Raw genomic sequence first — 24,279 nt, 5'->3', positions numbered from 1 at the left:
GAGTGATTTCTCACTTTCTCACTGTCTGTCTTTGGCAAACACATGTGCCTTATGGCAAAAACCTAAAAAATTAAATAAAATAAAAAGAATCATTCATGGCATATAGTAAATAGTATTTAAGTGTTTATAAATCTAAAATTCCTTCGTAAATAGTATTTAAGTGTTTATAAAACTAAAATTCCTTTACAAAAAATATGATTAAACTGGATCCTGATAAGTCACTGGGATTGTAAAGACAACATAGATGTGATCCCTGCCTTCAAGTAACCTTAAATTGAGGGGAGGGAGAGGAGTAAACATAGACATAGCTAAATATCTGCAGTAGCATATGTATGGAAGATGTGATAAGCCATTACATTTTATACATTTCAGCACATTTTTATCAACCTAAAATGTGTCAACAATTACCGTGAAGGTGCTGAGTGGCTTGATATTTATTCTGGTAGTTATTTTTCTCCTACTTTTATACACTTATTCCTTTAAACTCTGCACCAAATAAATTAATAGACAGTGGTATTTCCATGTAATCATAACTGGAGTTTGTATTTTTAAGGATCTTTGAATATTAAAATTGCCACAATTAATTTTTGCATTCTTTATCTTTAGCCCTTTTGTTGAAGCCCTTAAAAAAAATCCTAAATCACTAAAAGGTAAAATAAGAAAAAATATTAAAGCAAGTAAAATTTGTTCTTTAGTTTCTCCTTATCATATGAGCCATTCGAAAGTGAATCCACTACACCAGGCTTTATCAAAGGAATGCGGCACAACAGGAATAGTCTCTTTTTCTTTGAAATGTGAATCAAAAATTATCTGAAAGAGTCTAAATGAGATGGAAACCCCACGTCCATATATCTCTGCTCTTTTTGTGCCAAGACATCCAGCAATTTAGGACACTGATTGGTGCAGTAATGGCTCAGGAGATTCTTCTTTCTTAGCCTCTGCCACTGAGGATTTCATTACTTTTTTTTTTTTTTTTTTTTGCAAATTCTGCAGTTAAGAGAGCCAAAATCAAAATATCCTTTTAGCTACTAAAGAGTAGATATTGAACATTTATTTTCACATGTAAAAATTCTCTAAGAAATAGAAGTAAAAAGAACATCTGTGATTCTACAAGGACAATCTCCAGTTTCATGGAACACTGAGGACGTAGGAGCTGTCAGCTCTTATAATACCTGCCTGCAGTTAATTTGATTTCTCCATTCAGGTTCAAATGAATTGCATAACTGAGCAGCCGAATACTTTCCATCTTATTAAACCAATGAGTAAGTTATATACTCTGCTCTTCCATCCATCCTATCTGGGCTCTTCACTCACAGCCCAAAGGTTTTAATTGCGTAACCAGCTGTTATTGTCACTTGAGGCTCAATGTAGAGTAATTAGGAAGATGACACCAAGTCAACTTAAGAGAACTCTAGTAGAATTACATTCTGCTCACAAATGTGCAAATATCAGTCATGTGTGTGGACGATACTATAAATATTGCATTAGCCTTCTAAATCCTCACCTCAACCCCAACACTTTCAAAGCTGTACATTTGGGAGTGGGAGAATTCTTGGGCAGAAAAGTTGATCCATCCAAATGGGTGCTCCAAATGATGGCACAGTTTACACACAAGAAAACACAAGAAATGCAGAATCAGAAAAAGGTCAGGTCTAGGGGAGCTGACACATGGTGCAGTGATAAAACACAACACTGTATGGGGGTGACCTCCATGGAAGGTGCCGGGTCATGTCCAGAGACCGACCTCAGTATGCTGAGCACATGAAACTCATGATTGAGGGTTAGCTGAGGCTGACAGTGGATTGTGAAATCAAATTTTGGTTGAGGATTCTCTTTCTCCCCATCTCAGTAAAAATAAATGAATATAAAAAAAAAAAAAAAACTCTGGTGTATTTGAGAACAGCAGAAAGGTGAGTCTGGTGGGAAGGAGGAAGCTGTTTAATCTATAGAACGTGTTTTCAATAGGATTGTGACAGACTATTATTTGAAGTTTTAGAAACTCAGGCCCGGGACCAGCAGTTAGCATAATGGCTTTGTCACTGAACTTCCACGTAGTCGACCGCAGTTAACGTCCCAGACACGGTGGCTTAAAACTCACGCCAGGCGCATGTGCATGCATGCCCAAGATCCCAAGAGGAGAACAAAGGAGAAGGAATTGCAGCGTGGCCATCCCCCCTTGGGGGGTGATTTCTTGCTTTCTGTCTCTCTGTCTCTCTCTGTCTGGCGAGCGCACGCGCCCTATAGCAAAAACCTCTCAAAAAAAAAAAGAAAAAAGAAAAGAAACTCAGGCCCAACACAAATGTGATGGCACAGCATGAATGTCTGTGTGCGTGTGTGTGTGTGTGTGTGTGTGTGTGTGTGTGTGTGTAGAGAGAGAGAGAGAGAGAGGTCAGATTTGTTTCTTGAAACAATGACATTGGCAGTGGACATGCTGGGAAGAAGAGGACTAGAGTGTACTGTGAGAAGTAATGAAGCCTAGGGACCAGCAGATGGTGAAATGGTTGTGCTGCTGGGCTCCACATAGTTGACCGTAGTTTGAATCCCAACTTGGCAGTTTAAAAAACTCACTCAGAGCTTGCATTTGTGCGTGCCCAGGATCCCAAGAGGAAAATAGAGGAGATGGGATTTCGGCGTGACCATACTCCCTGGGGGGTGATTTCTCACTTTCTATCTCTCTGTCTCTTTAGCTACCACATGCACCCTATAGCAAAAATCTCTCTTTTTTTAAAAAAATAAGTAACAAAACCTTCAGTCAAATAAATAAATGTGAATTTTTTAAGTAAATATAAAGAACTTTATTTAAACCCATTTTTGAATAATGTAAATGAAATCAGCCGATTACACTAATTAAATTGGTACAAGTAGGAAGGATGGAAAAAGAGAGGTATAAAGGAAGGGAAGAACATTAGTAGAGGGAAAAAACAGGGAGAGACATTTCTAAAATTCAAAAATCAAATATTTTGGTGGCCAGTTGGGGAATGAGTGAGAAGACAAAAGACAAACGTGATGCCTCAATAATCAGTTTGAGACTCAGTCTAGAGAATGGTGAAGATGTCTTAGGGAGTTATCATCGGAAATATGGGCCTAGAGCTTAGGAAAGGGCACAGTTGGAAATAAAAGATGTGGTAGTCATCAGAATATTTAAAAATACATGCATTAAACATCGGTTCTCTTCAAGGAAGGCCGCTATGTGTTTTACATGTGTGGTTTCTTTTAATAAAAAACTTCATCAATACAAAATTTACTATTTGAAATGAAGAACTCAGTTGCAGGAAGATAAGTTACTTGTTTAAAATCATAGGGTTAGCAAGTAATTAAGCTGAGATCCAAAATCAGTATACATTCAGTTTAATTTCTTCTTAATCCACCTAAGTACTTTAGAAGACCTCGTATTCTTTCACATTCAGGATAAATAGTTTTTGGTTAAACCAGGGGTCATTGAAAATAGATTCATGTAAATCTTAAATACTTCATTTTAACTTGTTATGTGGATATTCCTGTGTGTGTATATATAGAAGACAAATGTGTATGTATCACACACACTCTTGTATATAAACAATCTTTAGATGTTGGACCAAGATCTCTTTTTTTCAGTATGGGTTTACTGCTAGAGATATATGCATTCCAAAACTACACACATAAATCGTACTCATTATCCATCATCTATGATTTCCAGTTTGTATTTCTTAAAGAGGAAACAAACACATTTTGTGAAGCAATATCAGTACAATGGATGTCCCAATATATTGCTGTTGCACTGCCCATACCTAATGATAGAATTTTTTTTTTTTAAGATAAATTTTTGCTATAGGGCCCATGCACTCACTAGAGACCGAGAGACAGAATGTGAGAAATAGCCCCCGGGGGGATGGCCATGCCATAATCCGTTCTCCTCCAGTCTCATCTTGAGCTTTTGGGCATACACACACATGCACCTGGCATGAGTTTTAAGCCACTAGGTCCAGGACTCAAACCACAGTCGATTAAGTGGGAGCCCAGCAATGTAACTATTCTGCCATCTGCTGGTTCCATATAGTAATTTTTAGGAATTCATTTTTATCAAGTCTTTCCAAAGCATTAAATTTAATTTTCATAAGAAACACAATTTCTTTCTCTTTGCTCTCAGAGTATAAGAGTTTATTCAATGCCTAAATAAGCCATGTCACTGTAATAAGTACCCCTGGAATCAACTGGTTTAGAAATGAACATGTCTTTTTTATTTTAATCTAAACTATTAGGACCAGAAATATGATGGCATACATGGAGTAGTTGCCCGTGGTATACAAAGAATTGTCGGTATCACCTGGGTATCAGTCTGTAGGCACCAAAAGGGAAAGAAAGCACCAACTAACCCAGCAAAACAAACCAAAGATGTGATCAAAGAGTTCCTACTCTAGCCTTATGTCACAAGGATTTTCATATTTCAATAACCACCCCAGATTATGAAAATTATTGAGCATATAAATTATTGCATATAAAAGAAGAGTATGACCTGGTTCCTGCTCCATGTGACATTTAAGATTTAATCATTGAACCAAAATCTTTTCATCATAATAGTGTATTCAAAATACTATTTGTTAAGTACTCCCACTATTGTAAATGTTGTACGTATACTGTCTCATTCTAGCCTCCTTGTAGATTCTACTAAGACCATTACTTGCCACATACAAAACATGTAGCAGACAGGTTCAGTGCAGTGTAGAAGATGGTCCATTTGTACGTGATGGGTACATTTCAAACCCAGGCTATTCGTCTCCCCAGCCTGAGCTATCATATCCACCATGTTCTAGATTGTGCCACTCATTTTTTAATCTAATCTTGATTCTCAGGTTACTCTTCAAGATAGTAATAGTATGATTTTCAACATATCCCACATAACAGAGATACGAAAGAACCAAAATAAAATTCTAACACAGGTCATTTAACTTTAGCTTTCATACTCTTTATGTACCACTGTCTTCCATTATTATTTAAAAAGAGCTATGTGCTAATCTGTATGGGAAGCTCTGAAGACAACTGAGAAGCAAATACATTGTTTATATCCAACTCAAAGAGCCAGTTGAAATGCTTCATAGAATCATGTGGTATCATAATACTCAGATGAATTACCCCATTTGAAATAATAAAACATGAGTTTCTCCCAAAGAAAATGAACCAATAAATTTAAATAATTTTCCTGATGTATCTATTATAGAAAGAATATAAAATTTGGAAAAGTGAGATGAAGAAGGTAAAAACAATTCTATAATTTCATCATTAGATATCATCTGCTAATTTTTTTATAATATCTTCCAGAGTTTTGTGTTTGTGTACACACAGAAACTTTTCCTAAAGATAATATTTTAATGTGAATTGGCAGCAAAGAAATTGAATAATTAAGGAACAACGCCTTTACCTAATGTGGAGGAGTGTTTGTGTGACTTTGTGCTTTGTTTATCATCCATATGGGTGATTAATGTGATGAGAATTCGAAAGAAATTCTTACAGAGATGGAAAACATTTTCTTGGCTTTCTTCCTATCTGTTTCAGGCTGCTGCTGCTTATTTTCTTTGGCATCTCCCTCCCCCACCCCAACAATTACATTTTGGTTTGCCTCAGGACTCTCAAATGAGCATTCTACTCTTCTTACTAAGTATTTTCTCTAAGGTGCTCTCATCTGCTCTCTCAGTTTTGGCATTACCTATCATCTAATATGTCCTTCATTTGTATTTGTCGCCCATTCTCTTCTTAGCTTGAGATCTGGTATTTACAAACATCTACATAACATCTCTATTTAAATATGTTATATCTATGTCAAACTTGGGATCAGCAATTGGCATAATGGCTATGTCACTGAACTCCCATGTAGTTGACCGTGGTTCCAGTCCTAAACTCGGTGGCTTAAACTCATGCTGTGCATATATGCATGTGTGCCCAAGATCCTGAGAAGAGAATGGAGGAGAAGGGATTGCAGCATGGCCATCCCCCCTTGGGATGATTTCTTGCCTTCTGTCTCTCTGTCTCTCTCCATATTTCTGGCCAGCATACATGTCCTATGGCAAAAACCTCTACAAAAAAAAAAATCTGTGTCAAACTCAGGTCTTGTCTCTTTTCACCCACAGAGTTTACTAAGCCAGACTTTGAGAGGCATTTGTGACATGACCCCTTCACTTATGCTCCACAGTCAATCCATCACAAAAACCTGTAGGTAATATCTTCAAATCTATCTCTAATCTTTCTGCTTCTCTCCAGCTCTGTCTTTGTTCAATTAACCATCATGTCTCAGTCTAGTGGCAACAATTTCATATCTCACTATTTCCATTTCTAAGTCCCAACATTTTTCTTCACGTAGAAACTGAAATGGTTTTTCTAAAATTAAAAATTAATCTAGTTATGCCATTGCTTAAAATCTTACATGGTTTCTGACTGAGCTAAAGTAAAATCAGACTCCTTAACATGCTCTATAATGTTCTCCATGACCTGACCCTCCTACTTCTCTAACCTCATCTCACTCCATACTTCTTCGTTCATTGCTCTTGCAATACCTTTCTCTACTTTCTCAAATGTACTAGTCTCTCTCTCTCTCTCTCTCTCCTTTCTCAGCATTGGAAAAACCAATTTGGTATGATCAAAAGCTGAACAGCAACTTTCAGTCCAGACCATAATGCATAGACCTTGTTGAAGAACTCTGAAAGGTGGTAAGAGCCCATGACTAGATGAACAACATAGTGGCGGGCTGTTGCATGCCTCTCCACTTTCTAACAGAACTTCGAAGTCACCAAAACATTGAGTTTTAAGACCTCCAACTAACTAACAAAGGAAGACCAGGTAAGTGCCTTCCTTCCCCTGACTGAATGAGAGCCTCTCTGATGCTAGGTGAGCCCAGTACTGGCAACAGACAGTCACTAAGAGCCCACTAAGAATGAGTGGCTCATGAAGAGGAACCACCTGCTCTCTTTTCCATTGGACCTAAGACTCTCCCTGTCCCACTAGAGATACCAGAAATACCCAGGTGGGCTGGAAAACGCACCCAGGCACAGCAAGGAGAAAAGTCCAGGAAACACTTTTGACCCCCCTCCCCCCACTCCCCACAGGCTTGAAATTCTTCTTCTCCACTGAGAGACACCTGGGAGCCAGCTTGGGAGAATCTCCTCTATCTCTTCAGGCAACACCAGCAGGTACTAGTACAAGCCCTGGCAGCAAAAGATAAGCAGATCAAAATAACACTGCAACAGCTCTAAAAATTAAGCCGTCATTTTAGCAACAATCTAAAAAAGTATATTAGGATCTGCATACTAAACAGAATGACAACCTGCTAAAATAACATTTAATTAGAACCCAGAGACTCCTAACATAAGACAAAATTTCCAGGATGCAATTGATTCCTTGGCTTGCAGCACCTTCCTCCCTCTTCAAAGCCAGCAGCATAGCATCCTCAAATTTCGAGTGACTCTCCTACTTCGGCCTTCATCATCACATTCCTTTCTATGACCCTCTGCTTCCCTCTTATAAAGACCCTTGGGCCACCCACATAATCCAGGACAATGTCTCTTCTCAAGATCCAAACCTAACCACACAAGCAAATTCCATTTTGCCATGCACAGTAATGTATTCACAGGTTTTGAAGATTAGGACAGGGACATCTGGGGAGGGAGGGGAGGGATGGTGCTCTCTGTTCCAACAGATTGTAAAAAGCCATCTTTGTATATCATAACACCCAAAGCAATCATTATGAAAACTACACAAAGATTTACATTCAGAAACACAATGAATAAATCAAGATTCTTGACAATTTCTCTAAAAACAATTTAAGTAATCCATAGAAAGACAAAAAAGAAAGACAGAGATACAGAACAAGTAGGGGAAAAGACAAAAGGTAATATTGAAATGATAGATTTAGGCACTCACATAACAGTATCACCACAGATGTGAAGGATCTAAACGTACCAGTCAAAACACAGTAATTGGCAGAGTGCATAAAGAGAAAAAATGGCAGAATATATGCTTTTTATAAGAAACTTGCTTCAAATTCAACAACATATGTTTGTTGAATGTAAAAGAATAGAAAGGTGTCTTCATATATCTTTCTTCTACTGTAACTACTATATATAGAGTAGTTTATAAAGAATAAAGGTTTACTTCCCAAAGGCCCTATCTTTTAATATCATAGTCAAATTTAATTTTCACCCTCTTTTTTTTTTGGAGAGGTTTTTGCTATAGGGTGTGTGTGCACTCACCAGAAAGACAGAGAGACAGAAAGAGAGAAATCACCCCCCAGGGGATGGCTACACTGCAATCCCTTCTCCTCCATTCTCCTCTTGGGATCTTGGGCACACACACACACACAAGCCCGGCGTGAGTTTAAGCCACCAGATCCGGGACTCAAACCACGGTCAACTCCATGGGAGTTCAGTGACATAACCATTACGCCAACTGCAGGTCCCAATTTTCACCCTCTTAAGATGGTCACAATAACAGCCAAATTTCAACATATGAATATGGGTCAGACATATTCAAACCATAGCAAAACGTTACACATGAAAACATTAAATTGAAAAAGCAGAAGTGGTTATATTAATATTTGGTAAAGTACCTTTAAGAAAATTACTAAAGACAAAAAAGAAACTTACATATTGATAAAGGTATCAGTGCAACTGGAAAAGATAACTTTCAATGTGTAATCATCAAATAACAGAGCCTCAAAACACATGAAGTAAAAGCTGAGAATAGAATGGAGAAACAGACAAGTCCGCAATTACAGTTGAGGGTTTCAACACTTTACCCCCAGAAACTGAAAATCAGCAAGGACCTAGAAGAGCTGAATGATACAATCAACCAACAGGGTCTTATGGACATATACAAGACTCTCCAACACCACCAGCAGAATACCTACTTTTTTTCAAATACTAAAAGAATAATCAATACCTCAGACTATAATCTGGGGCATAAATCAAGCTCAACATCCTCTTGAAGAAATTTAAAATTATGAATAACATAGTATTTTTTGGCCATGATGAAAATTAAGCAACATACGTTTAAATAAGCCATGGATCAAAGAGGAAGTATTTAAAGAAAAAAATATTTTTAATATATAGCATTGAATGAAATTTTTTAAATGGAACATCTTGTATTACTGCTAAAGCAATGCTGAGAGGGAAATTTATAGCATTAAATGATTGCATTAGAAATTAGGGAAAATTTTGAATTAATAATCTTAGTCTCTACATAAAAGAAACAAGGAGCAAAATAAACTCAAGGCAAAAAATAATAATAATAAACACAAAGCAAGGAGAAGAAAGGAAATAGTAAAGAAAATATCCGCAATTAATAAAATTGAAAATAAAAAACAGCAAAGATAATCAATTGAACAAAAAGCAATTCTTCTTAGAATAGCAATAAAAATTACAAACTCCTCGTAAGACTGACAAAAATAAAAAGAGATGACACAATTACCAATATCAGGAATGAACCAGAAGCTAATGCAGATCCTGCAGTCATTAAAAAGTTAATTATACAATACCTCAAAAACCTTTATTTTTATAAATTCAATAACTTAGAATAAACAGATTAGTTTCTTAAAAAAAATACAAACTACCAAAACTCAGCTAAGTTGAAATGGTTGGCAGAAGGAAAGGCAAAAAGAAAAACAAAAGACAAATCACTTTCATGAATTATATGCAAAAATTCTCTACATAATGATCATTTAAATCCAACAATGTATAGAATAATTATACAAATGACTAATTATGTAAATGACTAAGTGAGGTTTATTCTGATATGCAAGTTAGAGGGTAGTTCCACATCAGTGTAATACATACCAACAAGCCAACAAAAATCATATGATAATGTCAATTGATGCAGGAAAAGCATTTGATAAAATTCTCAATGATTTTTTTTTTACACAGGAAAAAAGGCAATTCAATAGGGGCCATCACTGCCTTTTTAAGAAATAAGCTAGAGCATTTGGACATCTGTAAACAAAAAAAATTAACCTTGGCTTAAACCTCACTCTTTATACAAAAACTAACCAAAAATGGTTTATGAGCTTAAATGTAAAACATGAGCTATTAAACTATTTTAAAATAAATAATATAAAATCTTCAGGAATTTGATCTAACCAAAGAGTTCTTAGACTTTACATTAAAAATACAGTCCAGGGACCAGCAGTTAGTGTAATGGCTATGTTGCTGGACTCCCACATAGTTGACCGCGGTTCGCGTCCTGGACCCAGTGGCTTAAAACTCACGCCGGGCGCGTGTGCATGCGTGCTCAAGATCCTGAGAGAAGAATGGAGGAGAAGGGATTGCAGCGTGGCCATCTCCCTTGGGGGATGATTTCTCGCTTTCTGTCTCTCTGTCTCTGTCTGGCAAGCGCATGCACCCTATAGCAAAAACCTCTCCAAAAAAAAAAAAAATACAGTCCATAAAAAGCAAATAAAATAAATATTAAAAACTTTTATCAATGATGGCCCATGTGAAGATGACAAATAGATAAGCTATAGATTCAGAAAATATATTTGAAAAGCACAGCCTTAACAAAGGAGTAGTACTAGCATATATAAAGAATCCTCAAAATTCAATGATTTTATTTTTTTAATAATTATTTATTTAATTTTATTATTATTATTATTATTATTATTATTATTATTATTATTTAATTTGACCAGAGAGAGAGAAGGAGGGAAAGTGAGAAAGCAAGGCACCAAGTCCAGGACTCGAACCGCAGTTGGTCATGTGCTAGTACAGCGCTTCAAACACCACATCACCTGCTGGCCCCAAAGTTCAATGATTTTTAAAAATCCAATTAGGAAAGAGGTAAACATCATTAGTAGACATTTAACTAAAGAGGATATATAGATGACAAATAAGCACATGAAAAAATTTTCAGAATTAGTCATCAGGAAGCACAAATTAAAACAATTAGATATCAGCATACAATTATCAGAATGGCTATAATAAAAAGGAAAAAAAAATGACACCATCAAGAGTTCATAAGAATGAAGAGAGGGCCAGCAGGTGGCATGGTGGGTAAAGTGCCAAATCCCATCTGGCCCACCCCACGGTTCAAGTTCTGGACCCATCGGTTTGAAAACACACTGGCACATTTGCTTGCATGCCCAGAATCCTGAGAGGAAAATGGAGGAGAAGGGATTGCAGCATGGCTATCACCTGTGGAGAGAGATTTCTCTCCCTCTCTCTCTCTCTCCAGGAAGAGGATGCATTCTATGGCAAAAACTCATCAAAAGAAAAAATAAATAAAAAAGAATGCAGAGATACCAAATATTGTTGGTGGGAATATAAAATTGTTTATCCACTCTGAAAAAATAAATATGGGGTTTCTTATTAATTTGCACTTATAATGAAATTCAACTTTTATCCCAAGGAAATGAAAATCTTGGACCAACAGGTGTCATGGAGGTTAAAGTGTCTGCATCCTACAAGGCTGACAGCACTGTTTGAGTCCCGGATCCAGCAGCTTGAATTGTTATTCAGTGCATGTTCATATGCACTCCCCAAATGCCAAGAGGACAATGGAAAAGAAGGGATTGCAGTGTGGCCATCTCCCTAGGGAACGATTTCTCACTTTCTCTCTCTCTCTTTCTCTCTGGCGAATGAATATAGCCTATAGAAAAAACTAAAAATAGATAGATAGATAGATAGATAGATAGATAGATAGATAGATAGATAGATAAAAATATTTGTCACACAAAAGCTATATGAGAATAATATAGAAGCATATTCATAGTAGCCAAAACTGGAAAGAGCCCAGAAGCCCTTCATAGGTAAATGTTCAAATAAATTGTAATGCATAATTTCCATTGAATACGACCCAACAAAAAAGAGAACAATCATTTGATGTACACAACCTGAATGGATCCCAAAGGAATGTTGGTGAAGGGAAAATAACCAATCCCCAAAAGTTATATACTGTATGATTCCAATTATGTAACATTTTGAAATGACAACATTTTAGAAATGGAGAACAGATTAATGGTTGGGAAAGGTTAAGATCAGGCTCAGGCAGGGGTAGTGTTGGGGGAAGAAGGGAGGTGAACAGTTAGAAAACACAACAGGTGGAAACTAACAAATGAAAAAAAGATTTAAAATTAAATAGAAATAGCGGTTGTTAAACAAAGAAAAGTATGCTGGACAGTTTAACTCCTCAGTGATTTCTGAAGTGATTTGTCATCTACATAAATAATTGTTGTTAGGCTATGATTGCCAACCATCATTTAACATTATAGACAGAGTGAATTTATAATAGTTAAATTTCTTCCAATATATGTTTGCTTTCAAATAAAGATAAGCATAAAATAAACTTTGTGAAATATGTTCTTCTGAACTCTCCTAACATTTCCCATGTGAATATTAATATTGTATATATACTTTACTACATGATACTTTTTATTTATTTAAAATCAAATCCAAGAAAATGTCTTTCATTTTTGCTGCTCCAACCAATGCAACTGTTCTTTTAGATCTGAGAATACTTAGAACTATTAAAAACCTATTTGTCCTCACATTCAACATGACAAATACCTGTTCACATGTCCCATTAAATAACTTTGACATTTCTAAATGAACATCCAGTATGTCTGACTCTTGAATTATATCGATCTGAATGAGAACACACTGCCTTTATTGACATTGTTACTAAAGATTTGTCAATCAGTCCCTACCATGACAATTCTACATATAGAGGTGTGCCAGTTTAGAAATTAGTTCTTACATTCCCCTAAAATGTTAGAATTTTAAGTCTTTTATTAAGTGATATGATATTTACTACAAAAGCAACAAGTTCCTGGGACCAGCAGTTGGCGTAATGGCTATGTCACTGGACTCCCACGTAGTTGACCGCGGTTTGAGTCCCGGACCCAGTGGCTTAAACTCACACCAGGCGCGTGTGCGTGCGTGCCCAAGATCCCGAGAGGAGAATGGAGGAGAAGGGATGGCTGCTTGGCCATCCCCCCTGGGGGGTGATTTCTCACTTTCTACCTCTGTCTCTCTCTGTCTGTCTGGCGAGTGCACATGCCCTATAGCAAAAAAATCTCTCCAAAAAAAAAAGCAACAAGTTTCTCATTACAGAAAAGTAAGATTGAAAAGTTACAATGCAAGAAATTAATGGTTGGGAAAGGTTAAGATCAGGCTCAGGCAGGGGTAGTGTTGGGGGAAGAAGGGAGGTGAACAGTTAGAAAACACAACAGGTGGAAACTAACAAATGAAAAAAAGATTTAAAATTAAATAGAAATAGCGGTTGTTAAACAAAGAAAAGTATGCTGGACAGTTTAACTCCTCAGTGATTTCTGAAGTGATTTGTCATCTACATAAATAATTGTTGTTAGGCTATGATTGCCAACCATCATTTAACATTATAGACAGAGTGAATTTATAATAGTTAAATTTCTTCCAATATATGTTTGCTTTCAAATAAAGATAAGCATAAAATAAACTTTGTGAAATATGTTCTTCTGAACTCTCCTAACATTTCCCATGTGAATATTAATATTGTATATATACTTTACTACATGATACTTTTTATTTATTTAAAATCAAATCCAAGAAAATGTCTTTCATTTTTGCTGCTCCAACCAATGCAACTGTTCTTTTAGATCTGAGAATACTTAGAACTATTAAAAACCTATTTGTCCTCACATTCAACATGACAAATACCTGTTCACATGTCCCATTAAATAACTTTGACATTTCTAAATGAACATCCAGTATGTCTGACTCTTGAATTATATCGATCTGAATGAGAACACACTGCCTTTATTGACATTGTTACTAAAGATTTGTCAATCAGTCCCTACCATGACAATTCTACATATAGAGGTGTGCCAGTTTAGAAATTAGTTCTTACATTCCCCTAAAATGTTAGAATTTTAAGTCTTTTATTAAGTGATATGATATTTACTACAAAAGCAACAAGTTCCTGGGACCAGCAGTTGGCGTAATGGCTATGTCACTGGCCTCCCACGTAGTTGACCGCGGTTTGAGTCCCGGACCCAGTGGCTTAAACTCACACCAGGCGCGTGTGCGTGCGTGCCCAAGATCCCGAGAGGAGAATGGAGGAGAAGGGATGGCTGCTTGGCCATCCCCCCTGGGGGGTGATTTCTCACTTTCTACCTCTGTCTCTCTCTGTCTGTCTGGCGGAGTGCACATGCCCTATAGCAAAAAATCTCTCCAAAAAAAAAAGCAACAAGTTTCTCATTACAGAAAAGTAAGATTGAAAAGTTACAATGCAAGAATGGGTGGTAGCACAGTGGTGGCACAACTGGACCCACGTGGAAAGGCTCTGGGTTTTCCCATGAAACAGACGAGCTGAGACTGTAGGTAGATTCCAATGTGGAGACTCTGGAGCAGGTGTCTGTCTCATTCTGTCTCTCTCTTTCTCTCTCTCTCTCTCTCATGGGAGGGCTGACTGAATAAACATTTTCAAACATTAAAATGCAAGTAAAGTCATAGATTGTTGAACAGAAAGTCAAAACTAATGCACTGGGGGCCAGCAGGTGGCATGGTGGTTAAGGGTGCTGTACTCCCACACGACTGACCACGGTTCCAGTCCCAGACCTGGTAGCTTGCTTTCTCACTTTCTCTCTCAATCTCTCTCTCCTTCTCTCTCCCTCTCTATCTCTGGTCAAATTAAAATAACATATATAAATAAAGTTAAATAAAATAAATCTTTAAAAAAAACTAATGCATTGGACTCTATCATTCAAGATTTTTTTTTAAGAGAGATTTTTGCTATAGGACACGTGTACTTGTCAGAGAGACAGAAAAAGGGAAATCATGCCACAATCCCTTCTCTTTTATTCTCCTCTCAGGACTTCAAGCACACGTGCCCAACTTGAATTTGAAACCTCCAGGTCTGGTACTTGAACTGCAGTCAACTACATGAGAGTCCAGTAATGTAACCATTTTGCCATCTGCTAGTCCCTTGAGATTGTTTTTAATGCCCATATTCACATATATCCATAATTCTTTTAATAAAAATGGATAATATTCTGTATACTATTTGATAATTTGTTTTCAAACAATAATACAGTATAAATTGATTTCCATTTAAAGAGAAATATTTATATACCATCTTGTTAACTTATTATATAGTATTTCATTTTATGAATGTACCTTATTTAACCAATTCCCAGTGGTTGGGCATTTAGATTTTTTCTTCCAGTATTCTGTTATAATTAACAAAACTAGAACTAAATATTTTAGGCATCATTATTTATTTCCTTAGGATAAATTCCTGAAAATGGAATTGCTTTATAACTTATTGGAAAAATATTTAGCAGAAAATATTTAGAAATTTATATTACCAATGATTTTTCAAAAGCCTAAGGTAAGAGGAATAACATTGTCCTTACCTGAACTCCATCCTCACCATCACTAATTTTTTAAGAGAAAGAGATTTATGCCACAGGCATGTGCGCTCATCAGAGAGTCAGAGAGAGAGAGACAGAAAGTGAAAAATCAACACCCCCCTAGGGGGGGATGGCCATGCCACAATTCCTTCTCCATTCTCCTCTCAGGATTTGAGCATGCAAGCACACATGCCAGTGTGAATTTCAAGCCACCAGGTCTGGGATTCAAACCGTGGTCGACTATGTGGGAGTCCAGTCAGTGACATATCCATTACGCCATTCCCTGGTCCCAACCATCACTAAATATTATACATAATCTTTTTGTAAATTTTCTGGCTAAAAATAATTATTGATTTTTTTTTTCAATTTGAACATCTTTTTCACTTTATAGATTTTTAAGTACTTTTGTAATTTGTCTGTGCCCTTAACTTATTTTTTCTTAAAATGGTTTTATGTAATAAAGATATTATAATCCTTTGTCTCATGTTATGTATGTTCCTCTTATTTATAACATTTGTATGTTTATTGGATAAACAGATTTTTCTATTTTGTCCTTTAAATCTATCAAGCTTCTCTTTGGTTTCTTCTTTGGATGAGCAGTTTTTACTTCCTCACTCTAGGTTATACACTCTCATATAAAATCAGGAATTGGAAACTGCACTGAGACATCACATAGGTCAAACTCATTATTTTATACTTAAGAAAGGTAAAGATTCTTGAGAAGTTTTATCAACTATCTATGGCCACACCATTAGTGCCCACTACTGCCTGGACTAAAATCTAGATCTTTTGATTCCTCCAACTGTTAAAGAGTTAAGCAACCTAATGACCTCTTTTTTCTTCTGAAAGAGCATAAATGAGGTTCTTTGACTATCAGCAACTGGGAGTAACCTCCAAGCCCCCATTCAGGCAATGCTTTTTAGTCCTTTGGCAGAGGAGACCTGAGCATGTCATGCACTATCTCTGGGTTAAAGGTGGAGTGTTTTGATGGCCACTGAATGGTGCCAATGGCTACAGATGCCCATATGTGGAGCTGTGAATGACCACGACAGGTGCCTCGATTGTGGGGAGAGGTAGGGTGTAGACAGTTTTGTCAGTAGATGATCATGAGGTATTCCCCTTCTCTGATGGATTAAGTCAATAAGGCAGAAAAAGCAAAAGAATGGTCACTTGGGAGAAAGGGATTTCCAACAGAATAGCAGTAGTTCTTGAGGACTGACAAAACTCGAATGCATTTCTTTGGCCAACAGTTACTGGAGTCTGGCAAGCTACTTCTCCCAGATCCCAAACCATGGAACTTCCTTATGTTTGACTCACAAGAATATTTCCAAATTTCTGCTTTCTCTAGACCGATAATATTAAAGTTGAAGCTCTATTTTCAGGATCAAGGATCAGCAGAGGCCAACCTTTCTCTGTTGCCCTTGCCAACCAGCTACATAATGAGTGCCAAGTAAATACCACTTTAGGTGTTAAAAGCAAGACACATATTAAAATCCAAAAACAGTTCTATTTTTCAACCTATACTTCTGCACCTTGTCAAGCATCGCTGGTGATTATTTCATTGCTGATTTATTGACTCTGCATTGGAACCACTCTTTCAGCGAAGGCTGAAGGAAAAGGCAGCATCGACAGTTGCAGCTGAATATTTTGCTCCCTGAAATCATCTAACAAAGACTACACAGTGGTTTCGATGTCAAGTAGAGAAGAAGGCTTAGAAGGTTAGAGCAGAGACATTTTCCACTTGTAAGGATTAGTCACCACTCTCAAAGAACTTGGCTTTAAAGAGCTCTATTATCCAGCCAAAGAGGGAAATTCCCCAACAGGTTTCAGTGGGGAACAGGCTTTTGCTGTGCCCTGGTTAAAAAGAGAGAAAGGCAAACACAAGCAGTAGAGAAAAAGCTAATATTGCAATGAGTTACTAGAAAGAAAGGAGAGGCTAGGCACCAAATACTGTTTTCAGCAAAATAGAATGAATAGGAAACTCTTTTTTTTTTCTTTAAAGTTTTTACCATAAGGCATATGTGCTCACTGGAAAGAGACAGAGAGAGAGAAAGTGAAAAATCACCCCCCCAGGAAAGATGGACACACCATAATCCTTTCTCCTCTATTCTCCTGTCAAGATTTTGGGCACACACACACACGCCCCTGGTATGATTTTTCAAGTCACCAGGTCCAGGACTCAAACTGTGGCAGGCCATGTGGGAGACAAGTGCCTTAGCCATCATACCACTTGCTGGCCCAGAAACTTTATTATCCCTTCACCCTATCTCAAAAAAGCATACAGCATTTTAAACAGTTCAATCTCTGATCCAAACTAAAATTATTTCCCCTCTTTCCTTCCCCCCCAAAATTATGCTGAAAAAAGAAATCCTTCTCTGAACCATCATTGCACATCTAATTATAGCATACACTACTTAGTGCTGTGATCGTAACCATTTTAAGGAGATGAAGATTCTCTTTGCTCGGTAGGGGAGGGACAAAAAGGTCTGTTTTTCCAGGAAAATATAGATTGCCAAATGAATGTGACTTGAAATAAAATCAGCTTTAACTCTGCTGGAAACCACCCCTCTGACCCCTTGCCTCCCAGCTCTCTACCACACACCCACAGGCCTCCATTTCATGTTTCACCCTGGCGGGTCCCCAGGACACCAAGCTACAGAACTCCCTCCCATTAGCTGCAGGAATCCAGAATATCCATGGCAACCGGTCTCTAACCCCAGGGAGAAGGCAGCAGAATTGAAAGGCTCCATTCTGTTTCTACATCCACAGCTCAGTGAATTGACAGCTTGGTGGTTCCTTTAGTTCCATTAGATTAGGAGGCACTTTTCTCTCTTCCTTTGTGTCATCTTTTTACCTGTGTAGATCTCAGCATGGTTGCAGAATTTTTCAAATGAGTATTTCCCCTCTCTCCCACTACCTCTGCACCCATCCAGAAGCAGACTCCTTTAACATTGCTTGCTTGGCAGCATTTTCTAAAGAAAACAAAACATAGTTCTGTTATTGTTTTGTTTTGTTTTGTTTTACTTGCCTACAAAAATATCCCACGTTAAATGTACATGATGTAGAAATCACTAATGGATGCCTGATTCCAGGCAAAGCAAATCCTTTGTGCGACATAATCTAAGAACTGGCAGAGATTTTAAAAAAAAATACATATGTACATGCATACATACCATTTTATCATGAAATTAAGTTGTAGCATCAAATAACTACAATCATGTTTAAGTGATTGTTTGTGCCACAGATATTTAGGTGGGGTGACAGATTGCATAGTGCTCTCGCTGTTTGCCAGTGGAGCCTGAATAACTAATTTGCACTCTATGCCCTGTGGACTGGCAGCTGAGTCCCCAGTGGATTTGTGGAGAACTTGACAGAAGCAGACCATTTGGTCTGCAGAATCAAAATGAGGCAGATATGTTATGGACAGTATGCAATCTAGAGTCATATGTTGCATCCATAGATGTCTGGTAATAAAAAGAGGTCAATCTGTCTATCAACACTTCTTCACCCTTTTGGGTAAAGTGGACCCCTCATAAAGCTAATGAGAGCTATAGATTCTCCTCCCAGGGCAATGTACTTAGGTGTGAAATGGGAAGTGAAATATGACATTCCCTGTTGCTCAGAGCTTCTGCAAAAAGCCTTGAAGGAATCGCAAATGATTGACATAAGGAACACTCAACACATGCAAAATGGTGAGGTCACTCCTAAAACTGTAGTTATGGGAGTACAGGTATCCCTGGGTATATATATAGGTAGATTTTTCAAATGGACATAGATGGTTTTAAGAACTTATCAATATTTAGATCCATAACATTCTCGTGTAATTTTGCTTAAAATTCTTTTGCCTAAGATATATAGATATAGATAGATACACACACACACACGCACACATAATATATATCAGTTAAGCATCTTATCCAAGTTTGAGTTTCAGCAACATGCTTTACATGGTTTCAAGAACAAAAAGGTCAAAAGTCCTAAGTATACTGATAACAGATAAGCATGTTGAGTAAAAGAATACAAACTAAAGATAATTTGAGCATTGATAATCAAGATAATCTTGAACATTTATTCAGACTATTGTTAATGAAAAACTTGTTCAATGATACTTCTTAAAGTATAGTAAGGAAGACTGTTAGAGACCATTGCAGTAGGACCACCACAAGATCCAGCAGTGGGGGAGAATAATTGGGCTCCACTCTGAACATGGCATGGGCAAGGGAGAATTGATAGCCAAGGGCCAGAGTCAGGGACAATGGATGGAAAATTACTCCAAGAGGAAAAATCAGAATTAGGGTGGATTCTGATTAAACCAACCTGATAGGATTCTTGCTGAAGACAGACCAAGTAGTCAGACATCACCTGAGGGATGGTGCAGGATAAGGAATCTGATCATTGATTAAAAGCAATCAGACTAAGGGTTGGTAGTCTTGCTAAACTGACTTAGCAAGACTCTTTGCTAAAACTGAATTTTACAAGGAAGTACATAAATTGTTCTAGAAGGTTTGGATGCCTGAATAAAGTTTAGCCAAGCAAAGAATCTTTGTCACTATGAAGAAAAATATTTGTTTAACTTTTGCCAAAAGATTAGTGAATACTCTATCTATTTGATTTTTGTTTAGAATTATTTTAATTTTATTTATTTACTTATTTTTATTTATTTATTTTAACTTGACCAGAGCATAACAGAGTGAGAGAGAGAGGAGAGATAAAGTAAAAAGCAAGTCGTCATGTCCAGGACTAGAACTGCAGTCAGCCATGTGGGAGTACAACACCCCTACCACACCACCTGCCAACCCCTCTATTGGATTTTTTTTTTTTTTACTTCTTATTGTCATTCATTAACTTCTCTCCTCAGTTACTCTCTGATACCATGTATTTAATGCATTTGGAGTTACTTATGGGAAGGAATTGTAGATTTCACTGCAAATAATGTAAGCAAGGTTTGTTATACTTATTTTATAACCTCATATTTACTCATGGCTTTTTTTTCTGGAGAAAAAAAAGGAGGAGGATGAAAAGGAAAGGAACAAGAGTAGGGAGGAGTGTGGAGGAGCAGCAGGAGAGGAGAAGTAATAGAGGAGTTAGAAAGATAGAAGAGGAACCCTTTTTTTGCCAAGATGGCGCTGAAAGTGAAGAAGGAAGCTCCTGCCCCTCCCAAAGGTGAAGCTAAAGCAAAGTCTTTGAAGGCTAAGAAGGCAGTGCTAAAAGGCACCCACTGTCACCAACCAAAAATAAAAGAAGAAGAAGAAGATCCGTACCTCACCAGAGGCCCAAGATTCTTTGGCTGCAAAGGCAGTCCAAATATTCTCAGAAGAGCACCCCCAGGAGAAACAAGCTTGACCACTATGCCATCTTCAAGTTCCCCCTGGACCACCAAGTCTGCCATGATAAAGATAGAATTCAACAAAACAATTGTGCTCATTGTAGATGTCAAGGCCAACAAACACCAGGTCAAACAGGCTGTGAAGAAACTCTATGGTATTCATGTAGCCAAGGTCAAAACTCTAATCAGGCCTGATGGAGAGAAGAAGGTATATGTGCAACTGGCTCCTGATTGTGATGCTTTGAATGTCGCCAACAAAATTGGGACATCTAAACTGAGTCCATCTGGCTAATTCTAATTATACTCTTTTCACCATTAAAAATAAAGAAAAGGAAAGAAAGAGAGAAAGGAAGGAGAAAGACCCTTATCTATATTTTTCAAAAAGTGCATTTCTGATAACAGATTCGACCATGAAAATACTGAAGACTGGGGGCAGCAGTGCCAACTTGAGGGTGGGTCTCAGAAGCCAGGGGGCAGAGGGCACTGAGGAGAGTGAAGAGTCAGATATGGTTGCCACAGGAAGTACATCCCAAAGGCAAGCAAAATGCATCTTTTCAATTCCCAGCCATGGGTATATCTCTAAAAGCACATAAAAAAAAGCCTTATGAGAGAAAGGAACTACTACTGATGCCTGCTCTCTCTCAATCTCAGATAAAAAGTGAACTTGAAGTAAAAATCTTTTCCATTTTTCTTACCTCTTCCCTCTCTCCTAGAAGGGCTTCAAAAATAGCTAACCAGTGTATAAAAACAATTCTTTCCAACCTTAGGAAAAATGAAGAAACTAATCCTTCCTTTCTACAAGATTCTAGGGAGGCACAACTAGAGTTGGGGAGAAGAAAATTAGACTGGAATTTGATGTTACATGATTAATAAAGTAAGCCATATTTTCTATTATACAACCAAGAAGAATCTCAAGATCTGGCCAAAATTTCTTCCAGTGAGTAGAGAAAAACAAGAGAGTATACGTAGTAGGAGAAAGAATAAGGCTATGTTCAGCTTCTACCCTTCTGAATCCACTATGTTCAATAAACCAGCTACATCCTTTATTCCATCAACAGGAAAAAGACTTACAGACATACCCTACATCCCAGCTCTCTCTTGAGAGACAGGCAATAATGAGGAAAGAAGGCTCCTTGAGAGAAAAGAAATCATACTAAAGGAAGATTAAGTTTATAGCTGCCTTAAAAAGACATAAGAAGTGGAAATAAAGGGTTAATTTAATTGATTAATTTCATTTTTCTCCTCAATAGCAGGATTGAGGGGAAGAAAGTTGAGCACAGTTGTGTTTGTTATCAAAAATAAGAAAAACTACTTTCACACATCTAGGTGCATTTCAAACTTCCCATAGACATGTAGAGTATAACTAGAGAATTGGAAGTAGAAGAGATCATTGAGGGATGTATAAAGTGAGAAAAGGATGGACATGAAATAGAACAGCACCAATACTTAAGCAGGTACCCAAAGAAAAGCCACCATGTTGCTGCATTTTGCTTGACTTTGGGCTATACCTGACCCATCACCCTCCTCAGCACCCTCTGATCCCTAGTTCTTGTGGACCCACCTTGTACTGCCCTAGTCCTCTGTATTGATCCACAAGGTTCTCATGGGGAAAAACTTTTATCATTACCCACATTTAAGAAGTTGCCTAAGAAAATAAGCCCATAAGAGACCATGAGAATAAGCAGCCAGAGAGACAGGGCAAAACTGGGAAAGTCATGGATGCCGAAGGAAGATGTTCTAGGAGGGAGTATTCTGTGTTTCCACATGCTGGCAAAAGCCAAGTATTACGTGACTGGAAAGTGCTCTTTGACTATAGCAATGAGAAATAGCTGGTGGCCTCAGTAAGAGCAGTTTGACTGGAGTGGTAAAGGAAGAAATGAGATTGAAGAGACTGATTTTTTAAAATATCTAGCAATAATAATGCTAAATTTAGACATTCTCTGGCTATGAGGATGTGATAGGTTTCATTTTATTCACTATCCTCATGGAAGGATTATGAATCCCTGCTCATTACCTTGTAACATACAGCGTTTCCCTGTAGAAAGTGGATACTTTTCCATCCTATTGACATTGAACCTGGTCATGTGGCTGACTTTGGACAATGGACTATTACTTGGCTGGCTTGGCAGCAGCTGAAACAGGAAATTTAGTTAAGAAAGGTTTTGGTTTTCTTTTAGAGAGATTTTTGCTACAGGGTTCATTTGCTTACCAGAAGACAGAGAGAAGACAGGGAGACAAAGTAATAAATCACCCCCCAGGAAGGATGGCCATGCCACAATTCCTTCTGTTCTAGTCTCCTCTAAGGATCTTGGGCACGCATGCACATGCACCGGCATGAGTTTTACGTCGCCAGTCCAGGACTCAAACCAAGGTTGACTACATGGGAATCCAGCAATGTAACCAATGGTCCCAAAATATTTTATTTTTACGATAGAAAGTAAAGCATATTTAAGCTTATAGGAAAAAACTAGGTTGAAGAGAAAGTGTAAAGATACAGAAGAGGAAGGATAATCAATGAAGCAAGAACCTCAAGAATACAGACAGGAATAAATTGGCCCCAAAAACAAAAGAAGAGGACTCGGGAACCAGCAGTTAGCATAATGGCTATGTCGCTGGACTCCCATGTAGTCGACCGTGGTTCGCATCCCGGACCCAGTGACTTAAAACTCACGCCGGGTGCGTGTGCGTGCGTGCCCAAGATCCCAAGAGGAGAATGGAGGAGAAGGGATTGTGGCGTGGCCATCTCCCCTGTGGGGTGATTTCTTGCTTTCTGTCTCTATGTCTCTCTCTGTCTGTCTGGCGAGTGCACGCACCCTATAGCGAAAAAAAAAAACTCTCAAAAAAAAAAAAAAGAAGAGGACTTGCCTATCAGATGAAGACCACTTCTCCCATCAACAAGAAGGAAGGAGGAAAAAATCAATGTGAAGGCAGGTAAGCATGCAGATTAAGTGCTGGCAGAGAATTATATTTCTCTTTAAAATGGAGAGTATATTCACTTGATGAGGGCCAAGGGGAGAGAACCATAGGGCAAGAGCTGGGAAAGAGAAATGGTGTTTCTGGAGCATAGAGGACTATTTTTTTAAGTGCAATGGCACAAATGGCAGGGCATCACAGCATGAGGCCCAGGCCATAAGGGAAGCTCAGGTTCAATTCTCTGACCAACCTGGACAAATTGGGTCCATTGGCAGGCACCTGTGCTGCTAGCTAACTAGAAGGCTGGGGCAGAGATCACATAGCGATCAAAAATACCTATCTACCAACCTATCTGTCTGTCCTTCCTCTTCCTCTTCTACCTTCCCCTCCTTCTTGTTCCTTCCTCTCCTTCTTCCAGTCTCACCTTCTTTTCTTTCCCACTCATAATAAAAAAAAAAAAAATTTAAATTTAAAAACTTTGGGAACAAGAGAAAGCCAAGCATACAAGAACCAGTAAGCAGTACTGAAGATCAAATCAAGGTTAGTGACCATAAAATTTTGTGGCAGCAATATGTGTGACTTTTTCCCAGTTCTGCCCAACACACAGATGCAGGAGTTGGGGAGACAAGTCTGGGGCATCACTAGGCACATGGGATGGATGAGATGGAGGGTGGACTAGGGAGGGACTAAGGATATT

General features: G+C 37.9%; 1 pseudogene; it reads left to right on the top strand.

The window, feature by feature from the left end:
* The first annotated feature begins 20,463 nt into the window (after positions 1–20,463).
* On the top strand, positions 20,464–20,961 carry LOC102485062 (60S ribosomal protein L23a pseudogene; annotated as a pseudogene).
* Positions 20,962–24,279: the final 3,318 nt, after the last annotated feature.

The sequence above is a fragment of the Tupaia chinensis genome, unplaced genomic scaffold (genome assembly GCF_000334495.1).
Source record: "Tupaia chinensis unplaced genomic scaffold, TupChi_1.0 Scaffold000013_1, whole genome shotgun sequence".
NCBI classification, from domain to species: Eukaryota; Metazoa; Chordata; class Mammalia; order Scandentia; family Tupaiidae; genus Tupaia; species Tupaia belangeri.
Note: the sequence above shows the minus strand (reverse complement) of the source record. Positions and strands in the feature narration are given on the sequence as shown.